The 19,542-nt window shown below is 50.8% G+C and overlaps 2 long non-coding RNA genes across 4 annotated transcripts; both read left to right on the top strand.

Annotated features, from left to right (window-relative positions):
• The first annotated feature begins 1,237 nt into the window (after positions 1-1,237).
• On the top strand, positions 1,238-19,169 carry LOC124089709 (uncharacterized). Of its 3 annotated transcripts, XR_009226288.1 has the most exons (4): positions 1,238-2,754; positions 4,387-4,483; positions 15,521-18,082; positions 18,204-19,169. It is a non-coding gene; the product is annotated as an uncharacterized LOC124089709 (long non-coding RNA). The 3 variants fall into 3 exon arrangements; XR_006850836.2 differs by lacking the exon at positions 4,387-4,483; XR_009226289.1 differs by lacking the exons at positions 1,238-2,754; positions 4,387-4,483 and adding an exon at positions 14,202-15,414.
• LOC131423987 (uncharacterized) lies at positions 6,148-9,216 on the top strand. The gene is made up of 3 exons (XR_009226290.1): positions 6,148-6,645; positions 7,105-7,144; positions 7,249-9,216. It is a non-coding gene; the product is annotated as an uncharacterized LOC131423987 (long non-coding RNA).
• Positions 19,170-19,542: the final 373 nt, after the last annotated feature.

Genomic DNA, 19,542 nt, shown 5'->3' with positions numbered 1-19,542 from the left:
CTCTGTGATTTCTGCCTTTCCCGTCCCATTTGCAGTCACAACTGAGGGGCAGATGGAAGGTTAATTTTGCACAGTCAATTTAGGAGGAAATACAAACAAGCACACAAAACCTCCCTATTGGTATGATATTTGGAAATTTCTTGCACTAGCAAAAAATGCAATTGTTGTCAATCCAAAAGTATGTTCAAGAAAATATTCATGTGTGTGAGCAAGTCCTTTCAAAATCCCCCAGTGTAACTTCACCTCTGTCATGCAGTCCCCTCCAAGTCTTCATTGCTGTGACTGCTGTCATTCTGGGATTTCATCAACGTTTTTGGTTTATTTTTTTCCTGACCTACCGCTATGTTCCCAGTACCTAGAACAGGGCCTGATACATAATAAAGTTAATAAGTATTTGCTGAATGCATACCTAAATTTAATAAGAATTATTACTCAGATTTTATAAGGTAACATATTCCTAGTAAGTAAAATCAAAATAGTGGGGTTGATGTTTCAGATAACTCATTTACGATTTGTAGAATTGTTTTTCTTTCCCCTTCTGTTTTGTAATGGGTGAGTTTCATTTATTTTTCAAGTTGCTTAAACATGGAATTTATTATGAATTTTTGTTGGTTTCCATACAGGGCTGGGATGACAATACTGCTTCCAGTAGTGAAGGGTGTCAGGTCAGGCCTCTCTGACACTTGTTCAAAGGCCCTGGTTTGGGTTCCAGCTGAGAGCTGGAGGCTGCGCTGCAGTCTGAGGCTCAGGTACCTTTGCTCCAGCCCCCAACAGTGCCTCCCCTAGACGGTGGCTGGCAGGTCACCAGGAAGAACGTGGGCCACACACTCTTCTCAGCATGTCATCTGAGATTAATATGAGTAAGAGAATGGGTTCATTGCTAAGCCTAGGGTGCTATCTGTTAGCCCAAAGCCAACAACAGATGCCACTGCAAACATTCCATGCAGGGTGCACAACATGGGGGTGCAAACAAAGCCACCCTTATGGAGAAACCCTAGAGGCTGTGCCAAGGACCTCCCGTCCCTGCTGTGGCTAATAGAGACACATTTATCCTGAGATCCGGTCTGCTTTGTCCACTGCTGCCCATGGGTCTCTGGATGCATGTAACGGGCCTCCTCTGGACCCAGTGGGTGGAACAATTCCTCTTCCCTTTAGTTACACCCAGATCCAACTGCATCAATCCCCAAATGTCCTGGCACCTAAATATGAATGCTGATCTTGCTTTCTCTTTCAGATCCCTGTATTGGTCTGACCTCCAAGAAGCAAGTTCAAGGTGGCCTTAGCATGCAAAAGATTCACTAGAAGAAACCCCTGTGAAGAATAAGGAGTGAGGCCAAGAGCCAGGAAGGGGAGTCTGAAGACCTGACCTATGGAAGGGGAGAAGGAAGGGAGGAAGGCGGCAAGGGGAGGAGTCCCCGGCCCCAGTGCCATTCTGGCAATGGCTTGTCCAGGCCAATGGACTCTGGACCCAAATCTGTGTAAGAGTTGCAAATCTGGCGGGGACGGCCCTGCATTGATAACACCAGAGGTTCTCAGGCCTTGACAGCAGCCTGTAGCAAGCGTGGCCTCTTTAAGAACACTGCGTGGATCCAGAGAGGAGGTGTCCAGTGCTGCAAGCCAGCTGTGCTCCCTGCAGCAGGAGGTCTCCCGGCTCATTTCTGTGGCCGCCACAACCCTCTTGCATCCTGACTTCGATAGAGCCATCTCAGTCCACAGGCAGCTTTGAGATCTTGGAAGCTTGCAGGCTCCTTATAAAGAGGTTGTATAGTTACATACACTTTTGGAAGGCATAGTGGGCAGATGCCAAGTGGGGCTGGCATGACCCCACCTCCTGGTATTCACACTATCGCGTGATCTCCTCTGGGTTGTAGGCTAGACTTACTTCTGCCTGATAAAATTCGGCTAAAGTGATAGGATGCCACTTTGGGGACTAGTTTAGTAGAGATTGTAACTTTTGTCTTGCTGTCAATATTGCTCTAATAAAATCTTCCTTGCCGGCTTTGAGGAAAAGCCATATGCTAAGAGCCATGTAACCAGGACCTGAAGCAGCTTCCAGCCAATAGCCAGTGAGAAATAGAGCTCCCAACAGCAAGGAGTCGATCCTGCCAGTGATGTGCCCCCTTGAGTGGGTCCTGCACCATCCAGCCTTCTGATGAAGCCCCAGCCCTGGTCAGCACCTGACTGAAGACGTGTGATACCTCGTGCAGAGGATGCAGCAAAGCTGTCCCCAGACCTTTGACCCAGGAGCTCATAAATGCATGTTGCTTTAAACTACTAAATCTGTGATCATTTGTTACACAGCGATGGAGGCCTAGAGAGAGGCTGAGTCTACCTGTGACCACGAGCGGTTAGACCCTGCATTCCCTGGACAGATTGGAGGAGGATTATCAGACCTTCTGTCTAAAAGTAGGAGTCCCAGGCCTGATTCTAACAAGCACATTAGTAGGCAGCACAGAGTTAACTGCTGACTGTGTGAGCTACAGGTGCAGGACACCCTGGAGTTCAAGGAGCAAGTACATGATGCAACCAGGAGTCAGTTAAGTCCTGTGTGGACTCTGCATTTGTTAGTCATGCACACGTTCAGTGAAGGAGGACAGGCCTCCCCTCAAGTGAGTGCACAGAGACAGCAGAGTTGACGTTTGTCAGCAAGGCTGAAGAAACAGAACAGGCCAGACTCCTTGTGATCTGAGTCAGGGAGAGAGACTTACAGAGTTGATTCACACACACAGGAACCAGAAGGCACAGGGCTTTCAGGTGAGGATTTAAAAAGAAATGTGCTGAGCTAATGAAGTTAGGGTGGGAGGTGGGAATCCGATTAAAGACATCAAGCAGAGTAATCAGATCGGAGAAGCAGACCACCAGATTACACAGTGTTGATCACTGGTTGAGACTAGAGGGGAACTGGTATTATTTGTAAAATGGTATTTTGATTTTTATCAAAGTCCTTTACTCACTGAAGGTAAACTAAAATAGAAGAAGGATAATTAGGGAAAACCAGGTTAAAAGTCTAAAAAAATTTTTTTTTTGGTTGAAATGGAGTCTTATAGGAAATTTTTAATCAGAAAAATATCCATTTCTCAGTTCATAACGGCAAAAGAAGGCTGGACATAAATAATGGTGGTAAATATAAATTTGCTAAGTGACAATATGTTAATTACAGATCCATATTTAGCCAAAAAGAAAAAACTGAAAATACAGAAAATCACCTTAAAAATAGAAGCTGAGAAAAGGGAAGGTAGAAAAACCACTGGAGGGCATCTCCGTGACCCTTTAGTGACTTCAGAGGAGACAAGAAATTTTGGTATCAAACTTTCTATAACAAGAAGTAAAAATTAATGCCTGTATTTACCTATTTAGACCCAGAATGGAAACAGGTTCCTGGACAAAGCAGAGAGCAGCAACCTCCCTGGGAGCCCCCTGTTCTGGGAGGCGTGGGCCCAGGGACCCCTGGCCGCCATGCAGTGACCACTCCCCTGACAGGCTGCCAACAGGCCCCTAGGGAGGCAATGCTTCCCTGCATGTGGAAGACTTGGGTTCAAGGTCCAGGCAGGTTAAGGAATCCGCCCTGTGATTCACAGTGAGAAAATGGCACAGCCAGTGTGTGCAGCCCTGGTGGAGAAGGGTACCAGGTCTTCCCGGGCTGACCTGTGCCCTGCCCAAATTCATACGTGGAAACCCCATCCTCCAGGACTTCAGAATATGACTCTATTTGAAGATGAGTCTTGAGAAAGGTGGGTAGGTTAAAGGAGGCCACTAGGGCGGGTCCTGATCCAATATGACTGCTGTCCTTATGAGAAGAGAGAGTTTGGACACACCTGAAGACAGCCAGGGTGTGCACACACAGAGAAGGGCCGGGTGTGGACACAGCAAGAAGGCAGCTGCCTGCAAGCTGAGGAGATTCCAGGGGAATCGAACCTTCAGCACCTTGATCTTGGACTTCCTGCATAAGGAACTGTGAGAAAATAAATTTCTGTTATTTAAGCCACTCAGTCTGGGGTTTGTTGTTATAGCAACCCAAGCAAACTCATACAGTATTCTATGTTGAAAAAAGAAATGTATCACTAGGTATTCATTTAATGTCCCTGTTGATGGAAGATGACTGGCACAGCAGTTTGGGAATCAGACAGTTCTCCAGGAGACTCACAGAAGATCTGCAGAGATCAGGGGCTGCCCCGGGGCCGAGCATGTCTGAGGTTCCTCTTCTCCACCCTTCTCCACCCCCAGCTTCCCCACAGCCTCCCCCGTACAAAGGTGATGCCAATGCAGAGGGATGTTTGATGTGTAGGTGGGTTAGGTTACACTGCAGCCTGAGATTGGTTTAGGCAGGGTTGGAAATATTTTAAAGGTTAATCCTGTTGGCCAAAACAGAATAATTTGATTCTACAGAATCAGAAAATCCACACTGATGAGCAGACAAATGTCTGTGTCAGGCTGATACTTGGACATGCGAAGGTGGCACAGAGGAAGAGACTCAGATTTGATGGTGAGAGGGTGGGGCCTGGGGGGAGATGGAAAATTTCTGGAAAGTCAGGGTGGGGATCCTGGGGAAGGGCGCAGGATAGGAATAGGGGTGCATGGGTCTTCCTGCGTGGTACTATCCCTCATGCGGCTGCCTGCCTGTGCTCTGATTGTAAAGTGACGTGGGGGGGTCTGGCGGGCATGCTTTGTTCTGCCCATGGGACAGGTGCCCACGTGTGCCTCACGTGTCCTGTGTCTTTGGCACGGAGGAACCACAGACCCAAGAAACCCAGGAGCAGGCAGCTTGGACATTTAAGCTGTCCCTCAGGGAGTGCGGAGCCCTCCAGAGGCCACGAGGGTGGAATCTGCAGGTGTCAGCCTTCCCAGCAGGGCTGAGCTCGGTTTCTGCAGACTCCAGAACAGGGAGAAGTTATGTCTTTTATTATTAACTTGAGGTCTCTTTAGAATAAGACTGTGGCTTTGGTTTAAAACAAGACACTGCGGCCTGTCTAGACTGTTCCAGGTCTCCCAGGAAACGTGAGCTTGTGCCAGTGACGCATGCGCGGCCACACCACACTCCGCCTGGGTGTCCCTGGCCAGGAGAGAATGCAGTTGATGTTCTGCCATCACGAGGCATGGACGTGGGGTCTCTTTCCTAATAACTGTGGCAGGTTACCCTGATCCGTGTGGAAGCATCTGTTCCCTATTAAGCAACAGGGGCTGTGTCTTCTGGGTGGGGCCACTGTGTCCATAGAATGACGAGTGGAGGGACCTGGCAAGGGTGCAGAATTCCTCTCTGGGAGAAAACTGCTCTTTGATTAGGCAAAGAGCCACAGCAGGCATGAGCTGAGGGTCCCTGTGCTTTGCCTCAAGGCGAGAGGGTTACGTACAGTGAGAATAGCCTGCATGGGCGGCTGGGGCTCAGGCAGGAGTGTGGCTCCAGTGGGACAGCAGAGGTGCAGGGACAGAAGACGTCTCCCCACACCTGCAGGACCTCCAGGTGGGGAGCAGCAGAGGTGCAGGGATGGAGGAGGCCTCCCCACCCTGCAGGACCCGGCTGTGAGAAACTCCTTCACTTGTGAAGAGGAACGAGACTCCTGCAGTGTTGGGGTCTGGCGTCCAACTTGAAGGTTTTCTCCTGTACCTGCAGCACCTCGGAGTCTTGGGTGGCCACTGGCCCTTTGGCAGAATGGAGTTGGGGGTGAAGGGTAGCAGGATTCCAGGTGATGACCAGAGCGAGGCCTCAGCAGGGAGCAGCTTAGGTGGCTGAGGAGGGCACATGAGCCTCCAGCTCTGCCAACCGCTGCAGATCTGTGGTCTCGCGGGCTCCTGTGCGTGGGCTGGAACTGGAGCCATGTGGACCTCCAGGGCAGATGATCCCTGGAAGGCTGGAGGGACTTGGGCCAGCAGAGCAGAACAGCCAGGCTCAGGCGTGTTCTTGTGGAGACATACAGAGGACAGGGGACATTCAGAAAATGGGTCACGAAGGGCACCAGCTAGGGGAAGAACGGGAGGAAGGGTGTTTCAGGCAGAGGGTGGAGCAAAGGTGAAGGGCCCGGGCAAGAAAGCCTGGTAGTTTAGGGACTAGGAGAGGGGAGGCAGGGGAGGCAGAGGCTGGGAGGCTGGGAGGCTGGCTGGAGAGGCCGGGAGGGAGGGAAGTGGGACTGGAGCAGGAGTGGGGTCTGTGTGTGCTGTAGAGGGTGGTGGGCAGGACACAGCATGGGGAGGTCACTCTGGAGCAGGAAGGCGGGAGGCTGTGAGGTGCAGCAGGAAGCAGAAGGAGCTCTGCCCCTGGGTTTCTCTCTTCCGTGGAGTGGGAGGTGAGGTGTCTATGGAGGACAAGCGGAGGAGGCAATGGAGGAGAGACCCAGAGAGGCAAGGGGCAGGGCATCCCGGCCACGTGGAGGTCAGAGTCCACCACTGCCACTGTAGAATAAGGGAGAGGGGGCTGCGGATCCCTTTGGCAGTGAGCAGGCAGGGGAAGAGGCAGGAGGGCCAAGGCTGGTGAGTCAAGGAGAGAGGGCTCAGGAGCCAGGTCTGCATTCGGGAGAAGGGGTTCTGGGGCACTGGACTGCACCCTCCAGACGTGCCTGGAGAGATGGCCCAGGGAAGGGAAGCCACAGGAAGGAAGAGACGTCCAGGACATTCCACAAGGCCTGGGTTGGCTCCCCAGGGGCGAGGCTGAAGGTAGAGGAGCTCTGGGGTCCAATTTGGCATGGGCTGATGGGGCTGGGAAGTGGGAGACTTCCTGGGCAGAGTGAGAACCTGCAGCGAGAAGCCAGACGAGGGTGGAGGGGAGCGCTAGCCGGACAGACTCCCGCCCAGGGGGGCCCCTGACCCAGCAGCTGCAGCCTCCCTCGATGCAGTGGCCAGCACAGATGACGTGCCCTTTGCAGTGCCCCAGGCCCCAGGTGGGAGGGCTAGCAGGATTCCCAGTGGCATGCCCCTGCTCCTGAGTGGAGGGGTGGCTAGCCAGGAAGGGGGCTTGGCGAGGGTCAGGGTGCAGGCCCCATCTGCTCCCCCTTGCTCCTGGCAATGGGCACAACCAGTGTCTGCTGCTGTTTTCCTGGGGCTCGCTGCTGACCAGCACCGAGAAGTCATAGACTGGATAAGTCACAGACTGGATATTGTCCATCTGTTTTCCAGGGACTGGCACCCGCTGGATCAACCCTCCTCAGCACACAAGGTGTATCTTTTATGTTTTAATTAGCTTTTTCACTGCTTTGACCAAAAGATCAGACAAAAACAATTTTAGAAGAGTTAAAGTTTATTTGGTTTTTACTGTTGCAGGGGTCTCTGTCCATAGGTGGCCAGCTCCATTGCTCTGGGCTGAAGGTGAAAAGTATCATGGTGGAAAGATGTGCTGGAGGACAGCAGCTTAGGACGTGGCCACCAGGAAGCAGAGAGAGATGCACCTCCTCACAGACAATGTATATATCCCGAAGCCACTGTCCCACCTCCTCCAGCCCCAACGCCTCCAATCACCACTCAATTAATCCCATCAGGTGATCAATCCACTGATTGGTTTAAAGCTCTCGTAACCTGATCATCTCACTCTAAATCCTCTTGCATTGTCTCACACATGGGCTTTTGGGGGGCTACTGTTAGGGTTTGTAAACAAGTCAAGATGGTGCCTGGCATTTTGCCAGGGGGAGTGGTTTGTGAGGTGGCGCCAGCGAGCCATTAAGTGTGGAGATTCCTTATTGGTTCACTGCTGTATCTAGTTTATGCTAATTAAGATAAGCTGTGTGGAATGTATATATACCCCTCCTGTCCTACAATAAATGGCTCCCACTCCTGCTATATCAATCTACACAAGTTGCTTGTTTGTCACTCCCGCCCCCCCACACTCGGGGGTAAGTGACGAAAAAAAGCTGCCCGTCCATAGATAGGACGGGAGCAAATCTGCTCGTCCCTAGGCAGATAGGGCGAGAGGAAAAATGGCCATTTTGAGAAAATGGAATGGATTGATGCAGTATGTTTGTGTCTTGTTTTGTCTTGAAATGTTGTATTGTCTTTGTGACGAAAATATGGAAGGGGTGTTAAGTAAATTGATAAGGGAAGGAGGCACCCCAGTGGAACCAAGAATAGTTAGGGCACGTGTTGATGGAAGCCCAGGAACTCTAGTCAGAAAGAAAAAGAAAGTTCAGAAGAAGAAGGATTATCAGGAAAAAAGTTGCAGCAAAAGGCTATTACTGAATACTTTTTGTTACCGGAGGGTGCGTGAATCGGCGCGGCGGCTGCCCGTGTGCGAGCCGGTCATGGCGCAGCAAGGACTTTCCAAGCGGTGGCAGCCGGCTCTTCCCCGCCCCCCACCCGGGGAGCGGGATGCCACTGCGAGAGCCCAAATCCAAACCTGACCCGGAGGCACAGTCTCGCAGGCTCTTGCTCCCTGTGCCCAAAGGCAGTTTGAGTCGGGAACACTCCCCAGACTCTCCCCGGGGCCATCTGGGGCTGCCCTGGACGCTGCAGGCGGAAGCGGCCCTTGTCCCTGAAGTTTGATCATTTCCAAGGCCAATAACTACAATGGTTCTCCCACACCTGGAAGCTAATGAGTAATGAGCACTATTAAGGCTTATTTCAAATGTAAAAAACCTTGAGATAATGACTAAATTGTTCAAAAGGTTGTTTTCTTAGTGAAATACTACAGGATTTTCTTTAGCATCATTGCCGGAGTTCCTGCCTTTGTACCAGTGCCAGTGAAGACGAAGGTGGAAGAATTTCCAGTGTTGCTGAGAACCGGACGAAACTTCGGATCAAGCTAGCTGCCTGCAGAACTTACCTGGACTGTGATTTACCTGGACTGTGAGTTAATCTATTGAGACACTGCTTTACCTGGACTGAGACAACAAACTATAATCTACAACAAATTGTAACTGTATCTTTGCTAATGGTGTCATTGCTGGTATAATTTTTCCAAGGACTTCTTGCATGGAGCCATCAATTGGCTTGGTATTGTGGCATTTTGTATCCTCTCCTTCTGCTTGTAGCAGATTATTTATGGTGTTTGGGTAAAAACCACTATGGTCGTTATTTAAATTAAACAAAAGGGGGAAATGTTAGGGTCTGTAAACAAGTCAAGATGGAGCCTGGCATTTTGCCAGGGGGAGTGGTTTGTGAGGTGGCGCCATCGAGCCATTAAGTGTGTAGATTCCTTATTGGTTGACTGCTGTCTCTAGTTTATGTTAATTAGATAAGCTGTGTGGAATGTATATATACCCCTCCTGTCCTACAATAAATGGCTCCCACTCCTGCTGTATCAATCTACACAAGTTGCTCGTCACCCCCCGGTTATTTTGCTGCAGCCGGACTGTGGCAGGCTACCTTATATCTAAACCATGACCTCTCCCTCTTACAAGCGAGGTCGAGGAGGCCAGCAGGGTTGGGTCACATGCCAACGGTCACACGGGGGCTTGAGCAGGTGCGTGGACGCCAGAGTCTGCTGGACTCAGAAGCATTTCCCTCCATTTCGCCACGCCACCACTCCTGGCCCCGCACAGGGTCTCTGGTGACGGCTGCTTCTTGGTTGGCCCTCGTCTGGCTTCTTCCTATCTCTTGGGTCATTGAATCCACCCCGAGGGATAAGTGTTCTTCTATTTTATGCTCTGAACCCGTTGGGTGGGGCCTGGCAGGGACGGGTTGGTCCCCTCAGAAGGGGGTCAGTAAGAGGGGTCTTACCAGAAGGGCCTTACCCGAAGAGGGCAGGGTTCTAGGTCAGCTGGAGCTCCTGGCTGAGGGAGCAGGTTTGGGGACTGGCTATGGCTCACAGAGTGGCTCTCTAATGGGGCCACTGGAGCAGGGGGACCCAGCAGTGGGGGCCAAGAGAGGGCACCAACCTCCCCCCCTTCCTGCCCTGGGATGTCCTGCTGTGCCTCTCCCTGGCCAGCCCACGGGCCCACTCCACCTACTTCAGTGAGGCACAGGGGAGACAGCAGAGGCCAGGCCTGCGGGGTGGTGGGGGACATGAGTGTCCACTTCAAGGCCACACCACCCATCCATTCACAGCCTTAATCAGCCCCCCAAGTTACCCATGTGTTTCAAGTCGGCTGCAGATTCTCCATTGCGCTCCTGTGAGCACTGTATCTTTAACATCCTCTCTGGTTATTTAGGGATTTCATAAAAGCACCCCATTCTGTCCTGAGGGCTCCTGCCTCTGGATTTCAGCTGGACCTTCTCAGCCCCAGAAGGTTCTATGGCGGGTGTACGATTTGCTTCCATGTTTTGTCCATCTAACCTGGTGCCCAACAGTAGAGATGTAGCTTCAGCCTTGAGCACAGGCCACATGCAGAGTGTAAGATTTGGGGGAGAATCACATTAAGCATGTAGAAAGGAACAGGTGCCATTCACTTTATGGCATATGTTATTTAACGTGGAGACCCCAACACAGCCACGTAGAGTCATATGAAGAAGCGAGGTGTTCACGCTCTGCCTCAAGCTGTCTTTGAAGCCTGCTGTGTGTTGCCATGACAGTGCCACTGTCCTCAGGTGGGCCACCATCCAGCATCCGGCAGCCCCACATGGCTAGGGCCAGCAAGGTAGGGACCCTGCCCCTGCCTTCCAGGGTGCCCTGACGCCTGGGTCTACGCAGGGCTCTGGCGCCCACCCTGCCTGCTGCACAGGGTGACACAGGGCAAGCCCAGACAGGACCTGGACACACAGCCTCGGCCGCTCGGGAAACGGACCAGGCCACTGAGCGAGGGCAAGCACCATGGTGGGCTGGGTCCAGAGACCTCCCTCTTCGAGGGGAAAGTTGTAATTAGAGAATTAACTCTCTGCATCCCTACAAGAATCCTCCAAGCCCTCCCCAGAGAGCAAATGGGGGCTAATTCTCCCTGTACTCCACAGCAGGTTTCGGGTAGTGGGAATCTTGTGTTCCTTGGAGTCAGGCAGGGCTGGATCTCAGTCCTGGCTGTCATTTCTGAGCTGGGTGAGCCTGGGCAAGGCACTTGACCTCTCTGAATTTCACTTAGTCTACAAAGTATGAAAAACATACCTGCTCTTTGTGGGGCTTATGAGAGTTAATTGAATGAATGTGTCTAACATATACCCACACCCCAAAGAAGCCCAGCAGGTGGTGGCTACTGTCCTGCTGTGGTAAGAAACAGGTCAGAGAATAAAGAAGACAAAATGTATGTTAGACTGGCCTCCTGTATCTTCTGAAGACCAGCACAGATCCTCCAGGGCCCTCAGGGGTGAAAATGCCGGGAAGCAGCCCCGGGGTGAGCAGAAGCCCTTGGTTCAGGAGTGACGACTTGTGCAGAGGGATGTGTCTCCACTGATGAGTCACTGATGAGGCCTGGCGGCTCCGGGCAGCAAGTGGAAGCAGCAGCTGCCCACTCCCCAGGCTGTTCCCGCGCTTCTGCACCAGAATGGAGCCTCAGGCCGCAGGCGGGGATCAAGCCAAACTGCAGGAAAGAAGAATCAGGGTGTGCAGGACAGGCGTCCACCTGTCCCCTCAGACGGAGAGATGCCCGGCAGGTCCAGAGCCCAACCGCCCACACTGGGAGACATCAAGTGGCTTTGCCTTTTTAATCACGTGGGTGGACAGATGCCAAATGCCCATTTAGAAATTACAGGACGATCACTGATGTGGGGAAAGAAACCAGTCCTGACTTACAGGGAGAAATCAGCTTCCTGTGGTTTTAATGAAATAAGAAAAACAGACAGGAAACTTGATTACAAAAATATGACAAACAACGGGCCCAAATCTGCAGGCTTATGTCATGGGCGATAAAGGGGGAAGGGAGACCCCGCAGAGAAGAGAGAAAAGCTAGAGGATGTAAAGAGAAGGGTCTCGGGACCATGGAGTGGCTTGCACTCACGCTTCCCGCGACACCCAGGTGCTCTCCTTTTCCCCAAAGGGCAGGAGTCCAACTCCAACTGACAGGAGAATCACCCTTAGCACAGCCATAATCAATCCAGAGGCTCCCCAAGAAACTCAAATAGAGCCACCAGAAACCCAGCATCCCACTGCCCGGTGTTTACCAGAAGAATTGAAGCAGACACTTCAGAGACAGACACATGCCGCGGCTATCACAGCACGGTTCACGCCGGCCCTGTGGGGACCAGTCCAGGTGCCTGTGGACGGACGGATGGGTAAAGAAAACAGGGCACATATCCAGGATGGAGCCTCACTCTGTCATGAAGAATATAAAATTATGTCATTTGCAGGAAAATGGGTGAATTTGGAGAGCATCATGTTAAGTGAAATAAGTCTCAGAAAGACCAGTGTGGACGTGGACATGGACGCTAGAGGGGAAAATGAGAAAAGGTTGTGGTGAAGGTAGAAGGGAGCCCCCGGGGCAGAGGGAGGGATGGGAGGAAGGCAGGAGGGGGCGGCTAGGGGAGGGGAGGGAACAAAACTGGTCAGAATATGTTCTGTGCATGTATGATGAGACCCCTCCCTGTATAATTAATATGCAATGATGGAACCAATCTATTGTTTTATCTTGTATAGATCAAAGTACACTATCAGTTTGTAAAGCAAATCAAAATAAGCCTCTACTTGTCTTAAAAAAAATACTCTTTTAAATGTGTTCCCTGGGAGGAGTAAGGGGTCAGCTGTCTTCAGACACAGCCCACTTCAGAGGCTGGGCTCTCGTCGGCCTGCGCTGGCTTCTCTCTCCTCCCCGGTCCCTCCTTTTCCTGGGCGCCCTTCCTCTGCTGACAGCAGAGGCAGCTGAGAGCCCGTGGCGTCCTGCACACACAGCAAGGGCTTCCAGGCCCCTCCCCGTGAGCGCAGGACTCTGCTTTCCCACTGCCCCTGCCCTCTGGGCTCATGGCTAGGGCAGAGAGGGAGGTGAGAGGCGCAGATGGGCTCAGGTTGGGTCAAACACCCGCCTCTGGCTGGGCTGTGCAGGGGGTTTGTGCCCAGCCTCAGCAGACGGAGTGGGGAAGTTCAGCCAGGAGAGAAGGCGGCACCAGGAGAAAGGGGGGGGCAGTTCTCCTGCCCCTGGGACCTTGAGGCCCTTGCCCCTCCCTGTCTCCAGGGCACAGTGTGTAAACTGTCAGCCCCCTCGCTGCCACCTGCTCCTCCAGTGGACTGTCCAAGTAAAGGGACCAAGGACAAAGAGGAGACAGACGTGCCCCTGCCGACCCCATTATCCTCAGACTCTGCATTTGTGAATCTGTGAATCCGCCCTCTCATGTATTTGCACCCCTCATCAGTGCTTCCTGCACCCCTGCAGCCCTGGGCAGGGGGCACTCAACAGCGAAGAGTTACCTATGCGCATTTCCCAGCGGAGGTCCAGCAAGGTGCCCAATGACCTCCTGTCTCAGCTGGGGTACTCTAAGTGCGTCTTCACAGTCTCCTTAGGGCCCTGCTCTTCAGGTTGTTGTCCTTGGGTTGGTGACTTCACTGTTTAAAAGGTCCTCGAGTGTGGTGTTAAGGGCTGTCTAGTGTTCCTGGCTCAGAAGGCTGTGACATGCCTCCTGGGGAAACATGTGAGGTAAGGCCAGTTCAGGCCTGGCTCGCGGTGCTGCCCGCTGTGGGTGCGAGGTCAGAGCTTCAGGAACACCATCACACAGGTGCTCTCAGCCGAGACGTGCGCGGTGCAATACCCTGTGTGGAGGGGTTGGCAAAATGTGACCCAGAGGCTCAGAGGTGCCTCGCCCGTGTTTTTTCTGGAGCAGTGGTTACTGTTCACCAACCCAGTGTTCAACAGTTGGGTATTTGCCAATTCAGGCTTCATGGCGACTTTATAAACACTCCAAATAGGAGTATTGACTGGAACTTCCTCTAGGCCACCTGAGGGCCATTGACTCTCCTGCTGTGAGTCACTGTGTTCTTGTCCTGCCATCTGTGACGTGGGAAGAGATAAGGAAGAGAAAACAAAGCAAATATGCCAAAGACCAAAGGGCCTAGAGAGAAGCAGAGGAGTGAAGCGGAGGAGAGGGACGTCCAGCAGGCAGAGAGGGACGTCCAGCAGGCAGAGAGCGACGTCCAGCAGGCAGAGAGCGACGTCCAGCAGGCAGAGAGCGACGTCCAGCAGGCAGAGAGGGACATCCAGCAGGCAGAGAGCGACGTCCAGCAGGCAGAGAGGGACGTCCAGCAGGCAGAGAGGGACATCCAGCAGGCAGAGAGGGACGTCCAGCAGGCAGAGAGGGACGTCCAGCAGGCAGAGAGGGACGTCCAGCAGGCAGACAGGGACGTCCAGCAGGCAGAGCTGGAGGCTGAGAGGGACTCAGACGCACTGGTCTCGTCACACCGATGGCTTTGGTGGCTTTGGACGTGTCTGGGGTGAGACTCTCATCAGCTTCCAACACGGAGACAGGGCCTTACTCTCCAAGTTGTGCCGACCCGACTGCTCATCCCAGGGGAGCTCAGGGGACGTGCCTCAGGACTTTACAGACGCTTCTGAGCAGGTGAAGCTGTCTATTAGTAACCCCTGCGTGTTCAGGAAATTCAGAGTGGTGAGAGAATATGTACAGATTTAAATCATAACTTTTGACTAGATGTCTTCTTATTCTCTATCTCGACATCAAAAAGTTCAGCAAGAGGAGTAAGGGGCTGCCAGGGGGTTCCACGGTTCACACGGATGCTATCTTCAAAGGAGGGCTGGTCTGTGAACTGGGAATGAAGGATGACAGCCGTGCATGATGCTCAAACGCTCGGCTGGAGAACCACGTTCAGGAACTTCCAGCCGTCGGTTATGCGTGTCACAGGACAGGGAATCCACTCACCAGACCGTGGGGTGATGCCGGCATGGATTCTGCCCTTGCTGATCCTGCCACACCCAACCCACCCGTGCACAGTAGCAAGGTGCACTCTGCCAGGAGAGAGCCCTCCTCCAACAGTTCTCTTGACAAGTACATAAGTGAGCCATGCCAACAGGTTATCATTGAAATATTATTTACATTTCCTAAGTAAATGCACTTTCATCTGAGTCCCTGCTCTTGGAAACTGTGATTCCAATGGATAAATTTCAGTACCTTAAAGACTGTCCTTTATTAACCCCCGAAAACTGCCGACTATTGTTTCCAGACTTTAACATTTATTTAAGACTTCATTTTACCAAGGAGTTTTGAGAGCTTTGCATAAGTATGAATGGAAAGTTTACCAGACAGCCCTTTAAAACTTAAAATGGGTTTTCAAGCGTTCTGGGCATCATCTAGCTAGTTGGTTGATCCGTTTGCAGTTCCCTGCTGACATGCCCAGAACAGCAGCCGGCCTTCATCTCAGTTGTCCCTGGGCTGGTTCTCTGAGACTTCACCTTTGCTTCAGTTGAAGATGCGGTTGGCTTTATTTCTGGAATGACCATCTAGATCAGTTTATCAAAATCCTTTTCCCAAAGTGAATCTTGTTTTTCTGGTGCATCGGTGTTAGGAATGGCAGGCATTTGGAAAAATACTTCTGCTGAGTTGTATGGGGTTAAGTCAGGTCACAACACAGTCTTCACGTCATGCATGCGGCATTTGCAAGACTGGGAGGAGACTTGTGATCTGCCGGAGACGTCGGTGATAATTTCCTCCTTCATTTACTTGTTTTTTCTGTATTGTAATCTTTTGTAAAATGAGCAGAAGTCACATTGAACACAGAAATAAATCTTTGCTTTCTTTTCAGAATGCATTCCAGGGAGGTCAGAAACTGCGACCTCCTCTACCAGCTGCTACCTCCCCTACCCAAGTCCCAGTGGGACCCTCCCATGGGAGGATTGGGCTCCTGGCCAGCCACCTGTTTGAAGCTCTAAGAAGAATGGTCCTACCTGTGGCTCATGGGTTGTGCCCCACCCTTCCTTGGAGCTGGATTTTTGTACCCCAAGGGCCACCCTGGATGGCTGCTGAAGCCCTGCCTTGTTTTTGAGCATCGTTGGGAAGCCAGGTGTGACGCCCACCTGAGCATTGACCCGGACAACTGCGGCCAGTGTGAGCGGGCTCTCAGAACAAATTGAAACATCCTGAGATCTGACCATGGCCTTCTTGACTCATCATTCCTCAGGCCTTTGTCCTATGAGCAAATCCACCATGAGATGCAGGCTCTACCGCGGGCCCAGGCCTGGCCTGTGAAGTCCAGTGGCTTCCCTGAGGGCACAGCCCTGCAGCTCTGGCCCATTTTAATTAACTAATCTTATGTGCATGCACTTAGAGAACAACATAATAACACGCACCCATCTCCAGACACAGCAGCTCTCGGTATTTTGCCGAACTTGTTTTGTGTGCAGCGTGGTTTCCCTAGGTGCAAAGCTCATCCTTGACTGTGTGCTTTCTTGCTTTAGTATCTGTCTCTGGAGATTGAGCAAGGGGAGGTCTCTGAGCATCTCCTGCTGACCTTTGTTGTCCCATCAGTCCAGTGTGATTGCCAGCCCAGCGGGAGATTTCTAACATGGTAGCAAGGATGTGTCCCCTTCCAGCCCCTGTAGGTGTTCAGGGAATCCCAATGATCCCCCTTATTTGGATGGTCAGTGTTTCTTTCCCAGACTCATGTAATCCCAGCGATTTCCTGGTAGGGAGACCAGCAATGCTGGTCCCAGCAACCTGGCTGCTTGTCATCACGATTAATGCTACGTAAACCAAACTGTCTTCTTCTTCTTCTTTTTTTTCTTTTAAATGGCTTTCTTTATATTTATTTATTTTTATGTGGTGCTGAGGATGGAACCCAGTGTCTCTGACTTGCTAGGCAAGTGCTCTACCACAGAGCCACAACCCCAGCCCACCAAACTGTCTTTAATTTCAGTGTTCCTTACAAAAATCCAAAGTTAATTATTGACTTGTGTTCAGACACTGGCCTCGGGAACATGAACCAGTTATTAAGAATGAATGCTAAAGAACCTCAACTGTCAAAGCTCAGGAGAAAACAAAGTCCAGGGTTTTGCAGCTGGTCTTGGAACTCAAACTGTTGGCTGAGGGTTACTGTCCAAACTGGCCAAGGAGGTCTTCACCACCTGCTGGTTCTCTCTCTAGTGTTCAGTTTAAGTACCAATCTGGGGGCAAAATTAAGTAAGACAGAGAAAATGACCATTTTGCTTGCCATGTGAAATGAAAATTTATTCTGCCTTGTATTTGCTATCAATTGCCACATTAATGTTGTACAACAAAATAACTCCCCAAACTTCAACACACAACAAGAGCTATCTTTTCTCATGTGCATCCAGTCAAGTTGGGGTTAACCAGGTGGATCTGAAGACACATCTGAGGGGGCCTGGCTGCTGCTGACCCAGGCTGGCCCTGGTTTGGGAGAGCAGGACAGTGTAACTGTACGCTGTGTGCCTCCTGTCCCCTGGCAAGCTACTCCAGACAGGTTCTCGTAGTAGTGGTGCAAGTGTCGGAGGGCAACGGGAGCATGCAAGGCAGCACAGGCTCTGATTTGAAGCTGGAATTCTGCCCTGGCTGCCTGCACCCTTAGTCAGAATGTAGGCTGGCACTCACCCTCAGTGGGTGGGAGGAGGCTGCAAATAACCTGCAAAAGCAGGAAAAGATTGGGACCATGAATGCAGTCAACTTATCACACCTCGATCCAGTAAAGTCAACCTCAGACTTGAAAACTGATTTTTTTTTTCTCCTAGGAAGGTAGCTGGGGGCTTTCTTTGTTGTTGGGGAGAACATCAGCTTTGAAGTCTGACATCTGGAGTTCAAAGGCAAGGTCCCCCAGGTCCTGGCTGGTGGCCTTCCACGTATTACAGACTTCCTGGGCCTGTGTCCATGCATGGGAAGCAGGGCTGCTGTCCACTCTTGACATGCTGTTGTGAGGGGTCGAATAGGGGGTGCTTGGTTAGGAATGACATGCTGTGGTTGCAAGGTCTTCTCTCAGGGGACAGTGTTCCTCCTAGTTCAGACAGGGGGACTGGCTGCAGCCCAGATAGATTCAGAGTATAAACTGGAGAATGCGGTTTCCCACAGGGTACTAAGTGCTCTACGTGGCATCTCCTTAACCAAGGTCAAAGTGACTGCCCCCTTCCTGAAAGAAGCAGAGGAATCTGATACACAAGTTGAGGCTGCATCGGGGTGAATGCAGAAAAAATGGTGGCATGTTCTTCACCCTTAAAAAGAGAAGGAAATCCTGCCATTTGTGACAACAGAGGGGGACCTGGGGGACATCACGCTAAATGACGTAATGCGGGGCACAGAAGACAAGCCCTGCTTGAGTGCTCTGCTCTGTAGAGTCCTACCAACTTAGGCAATCACTCAGGTAAACAATTCCTTTCATATATGAAAAGGTTCTTAACTTTTTTGTATTTGTGTGTCCATTTTTGTGTGTTTCATCTTTTAATTGACTTAATCTTTTCCCAATATAACTTCCTATGACCCAGCAATCCCACTACTGCGTGCATTCAAAGGAAATGAAGCCAAGATCTGAAGAGAAGTCCGCGCCAGTCCACGGCAACAGTGTTCTCAACAGCCAGGAAGGGAAAGCACCCGGTGAGTGGAGAGAGGAAATGTGAAAGGCTGCCCTGGAAGGCTGGTCGGACACGAGAGAGCGTGGAGCTCTGCCATTGACCACAACCTGAGCCAGGCACAGAAAGAAGGAGCGCACGATCTCACCCAGGTGTGGGCCTGCAGAGTGGACATCATGGAGATAGACAGCGGAGCGCTGGTGGCCAGAGGCTGGGATGCTGGGGGAGATGAGAAGGTGGTGGCTGAAGAAATGACCCAGGTGGACAGAAGGAATCAATGTGGTGACTGTGGGGAGACAGGTAGCATCCTAGGAGGACGTGAAGAGAGTGAGGAGGTTCTGCGCCCGCTCCATGAAGGTGACAGCCACCACACTGCGTAGATATTTCAAAGCATGTTGTGCACAATGAAAACACACAGTGTCGTCTATCCATTTAAACATAAATAAGCGCTCCACTGGGCTGGAGCTGGAGTGAAGTCAATTGTAACTTTCCTTCTTGGTCACACCCTTGTCAGGTTTGGGGATCAAGGTTATGCTGGACCCATAAATGAGTTAAAAAGTGTTTCTCTCTTTTTTTTTTTTTACATTTTCTGGCATAATTTGCAGAAAAGCAGTATTTTTTTTCCCTGAAGAATTTAGAAGAATTTATTGGTGATATCATTTGGGAGCAGAGTTTTGTTTTGTTTTTGTAGATAACTTAAAATTTATGGATTACATTTTTTAAGTGACCAGAAAAAATACTTCCTATTGATTTGGGTCTGGGTTTTCTCCTGGAAATTTGTCAACTTTTTCCTTGGTTTTTAACTACGTTGGCATGACATTGTTTTATGACGTTCTGTTGAGATGCTCTTAATGTCTTGAGAAACTTTGGTGCTCTTCTCCACTTCCTGATGTGTGTGTGAGTCTTCCTCTGGCCTCTGTTTTCTTCTGGAATGCTGTAGGCCAGGTTCATCAATTTCATCAATATTTTCAAAGATTTAGCTTTGTCTTTATCAATTCTCTCTTCATTTATTTTTATTTGGCTAATTCCTGCACTTTTTATTACTTCCTTCTTTTATTTTTTCTTTGTTTAGTTTGCTATTCTTTTTCAGAACTTCTTGAGATGGATCTCTAGCATTGATCTTAAACATTTCTTTTTTTTTTAAAGAGAGAAAGAGGGAGAGAGAGAGAGAATTTTAATATTTATTTATTTATTTTTTAGTTTTCGGCAGACACAACATCTTTGTTTGTATGTGGTGCTGAGGATTGAACCCGGG

This window comes from Marmota monax, unplaced genomic scaffold, assembly GCF_021218885.2.
Source record: "Marmota monax isolate L192 unplaced genomic scaffold, Marmota_monax_Labrador192_F-V1.1 WCK01_AAM20220418_F8-fsc00041, whole genome shotgun sequence".
Taxonomy (NCBI): Eukaryota; Metazoa; Chordata; class Mammalia; order Rodentia; family Sciuridae; genus Marmota; species Marmota monax.
Note: the sequence above shows the minus strand (reverse complement) of the source record. Positions and strands in the feature narration are given on the sequence as shown.